We start from the raw sequence: 3,864 nt of genomic DNA on the forward strand, positions 1-3,864 counted from the left end.
GGATGATAGGATACCTCTACATGAGAACAGTTCTCTTGTGTAGGGTCGATGTGAGATTTATGTAATGTGTTGGATGTTTGGTGGTAACGGAGTATTGTGCCACCTACTATAATATGTTTTAGGGAAGTCTTGACTCTTGAGTTTGGGTTGCGTTTTCCAAGTAAAACTAACATTAATGTGTTAATCACGATGTTTAGTAGATCAGTTTTAATTATCATACAAATTACAATAGCAAGAATAATCCATAAAGAAGCTTAGCTTGATACATCTATTGCATGATGAATAAAAGGAATTGCATTTGGAAAGGACCAAAAAAGAAGTAACTTTCTTCCATTACATCTGTACTGAAGTGAGCAGCTTTAACTCTATTCAGAATAGCTTTATTACTCTAGTTGTAAGAAATCATTGTTCTTTCAATATATATTATAATAATTGCATGACCGATGGCTATATATATAACATGTGTGTGTGAAATAAAACACTGATTTTGAAACGAGAATTTAAATTAAAAAATGTCGCTAATTGTTGCCTGGGCATAAGAAGAGCAACCCAATGGGTACAGTGTAGGAGTCAGCTGCAATTTGGTACGTCCCTACATATATAGCCACCCGTCATGTAATTATTATTATTATATCAACATTGTATTTTAGATTGCGTGTCATATTGCATCACCACTAGGTGTTCAAGAATTTTACCTTACGTTCACATAAGGTTCTATTGCTTGACACCACATGTTCGAATCCTACGATCATGTGCCATATTTCTTGATTTAAGTCTGGGTGAAGTATTACTGAGTAGATTAGGCCTCACACATTAAATCCATCTGAGAGTTTTCTAGAGAATTAACTAGTGTTTGTTCGTTCGAAAAGAAAAAAAAATGATTGCCTTTACATTTCAAATATCTTGAAACATAAAGCTTTTATATGTCAGATTCATTACCTTTGTCCTTTTGGCTTCATTACCTCCTATCCACTAAATACCCTTTGTTTCCCCTCATCTCTCTCTCAGTCTCTCTCTCTCTCTCTCTCTCTCTCTCTCTCCTCTTTAACCTTTTGCAAGCTACATAAACTACTCATCAACTTGCAGGTCTGCCCTCTCTATCTCCCCTTTAAATTAGGGTTTCCAGAATGTTTCTTTATTGAGGTTGAAGTTTCAAATGTTATCTTTTGAATTTTTTAATTATTATGTTTTTTTTTATCTTGAACTGCAGGCAGACTGGTTGATCAATCATCCAATAGCCAAAGAAGAAAAATAGGTGATTGTCCAATTTAATTAATCTTAAGATGAAAGAGAATTAGTTAGCCACTAAATCCATAAACATGTTCATATGAAGCTCCTTTTGTTCTTTTTCTTTTAGGGCATTTCTCCTTTTCTGTCTTGTCTTTACTTGTAAAGTTTGGATGTGTCTGTGATCTGCTAGGGTTTTCGTTCCTTTAATTCTCTGAAAATATGTGCTCATGTCATGTTATTACTAATCCCAAGAAACATGTTAATAAAGAATTTGAAAATATATACTAAAGTCAAATAACAAGCTTAAACTCTAATTTTATAAACTAATATATATGGATTTGATCAAGTTTATATAAGTATGCATGTGTATAGGTCAAAAGATTGAGTAGAGAGAGAGAGAGATCAGGGTTTTGGATTTGAGAATTTCTGAAAAACTGTTGCATACAACTTGAATTCATCAGATCTATGTCTCCTACAAGCAAACATATCCTGCGAGCTATCCAATCTATTAATTATTCAAATTGACATTTGTATACATGTGTGTGTGTGTTTGTCTATATAGACACACTACACACTATTGATAAAGGACAGTCTTCATTGAGCATTTATTGGCAATCTTAAGATGTTTCTGTGTCTACATGAAAGCAAACTCAGAATAGAAATCCAACTTAATAATATGGCAACAATGATACACCAAAGAGTACTTTTGATAGCAAAAACTTTATATAGTATGTCACATATTCAAGATCCACATAAGGGGTAATAAGTTAATTACATTACCTTTAGTATTTCTTGCAAGGTACTCTTGAAATACAAAATTGGTCATTTGAAATTCAAGAATTTGCAGGCAGCATATATATTCTTAACTAATAGATATATTATTGATTGCAGTTTAAACAAAAGGAGAAGAGGGAGAATGTCTTCATCAAGCACTTGCAACTCTCCATGTGCTGCTTGCAAATTCTTGAGGAGAAAATGCATGCCTAATTGCATCTTTGCACCCTACTTTCCTCCCGAGGAGCCGCAGAAATTCGCAAACGTCCACAAAATCTTCGGTGCCAGCAACGTCACTAAGCTTCTCAATGATCTGCTGCCTCACCAGAGAGAAGATGCAGTCAATTCCCTCGCATATGAAGCCGAGGCTCGTGTTAGGGATCCTGTTTACGGGTGTGTTGGGGCCATTTCTTTCCTTCAAAGACAGATTGATCGGATTCAAAAGGAGCTTGATGCCGCCAATGCGGAGTTGATTCGATATGCATGCCATGAGATTCATACAGGGTTTCCTTTGGGGTCAGCTCATTCGAGTTCGATTCAGCCGATTACTCCACCACAAAGAGCCAATGATCATTACCCTGCTAGGAGGATGGGAAACAGTACTACTGATGGTGGTGGTGGTTTCTACCAAGCACCACATTCTTTTGCTTACCCTTATGCCGATTATCATCAGTGGAATCCATCTAGTTCAGGTGGGAATTTGGGTGGTGGTGGTGGTGGTGGTGGTGGTGGTGGTAAGATATGAATTTCTTTCAATGTCTATGAAGGCCACATGGAAGTTATATATAAAACCATCTGATGGCTTATATTAGAACTAATATATATTTGGCACAGTGGTTTAGTGGCTAAGCTATATATAATACAAAATTGGCTGGCTGGTGTATGGCACTAATGTGTCCCAGTGTAATATATGCAGTTCTTATATTAATTCTCGACATAAAATTGGTTATGAAAAAACAAGTGCGCGTATATATTTATATATTTACATAATATATTACATAATTACGTACGTATGTATATAATACTGTTTGTGTTCTAAAGCTTGAAGAATCTTGATATATTTGTTTTTAATGCTAGCAACTTTCAACTTATAGAGTTGGTTTTTGGTTTCATGACTTCATCATTCCTAAAGTCTATTTTTTTTATGATTGAAATTATAACCTTTTACATAACTGTTGTAGGTTAAAACACTTCAACGATGTCAAAACAATTATCCTCAAAGAAGAAACACTTAATAAAGCTGATAACTGCAATTAATTAATGTTTTAGCTCGTTAAAGTCAAATTTTACTATATTTCAAAATGTACAATGATTCAGTTTTTAACTTTCTATTCAGTGTTTATGGGTGAATCAGACATATATCATGTCCATGCTGTAAGGTGACCGTATATATATATTTTTAATTAACGAGCATGGAAAGGAGAGTAATTTTGGAATTATGAATTATGAAATATCTAATTAAGAAGTCGCACCTACAACAAAAACTCAGGGATATCCAATATGTGTGTGTGTGTGTGAACAAGATATGCTCTTCTCATGTCTTTTATTTTATTAGGGTGATGACCAGTACATGACCTATAAAAGCGTTCTGAATGAAGATCATTTAAATCGATTGTCTTTTGGGATCGAAGAAATGGAAGTGGAAAGAATATTTAGGCAATATCATCCTTTTCTTGCATAACATTAGCAATTAACATTTGGATATAATTTGAATTTCTATCAATGTAATCATTTTCTTTGAATTTCATTTAAAAATTTTGCCCATAAGAACATGTTAATTAGAATATGATTTCATGCTCCAAGTTTCAAGTCCCCTTATTTTAAAAGAAACACAATGTAAACTATAATAAAATACACAAT

At 34.0% G+C, this 3,864-nt stretch overlaps 1 pseudogene; it reads left to right on the forward strand.

The window, feature by feature from the left end:
• The first annotated feature begins 1,588 nt into the window (after positions 1-1,588).
• LOC143611020 (LOB domain-containing protein 25 pseudogene) lies at positions 1,589-2,749 on the forward strand (annotated as a pseudogene).
• Positions 2,750-3,864: the final 1,115 nt, after the last annotated feature.

This window comes from Bidens hawaiensis, unplaced genomic scaffold (assembly GCF_021521415.1).
Source record: "Bidens hawaiensis isolate Kalapana, Puna unplaced genomic scaffold, B.hawaiensis_p1.1 tig00029001_1, whole genome shotgun sequence".
In the NCBI taxonomy this organism is placed as follows: Eukaryota; Viridiplantae; Streptophyta; class Magnoliopsida; order Asterales; family Asteraceae; genus Bidens; species Bidens hawaiensis.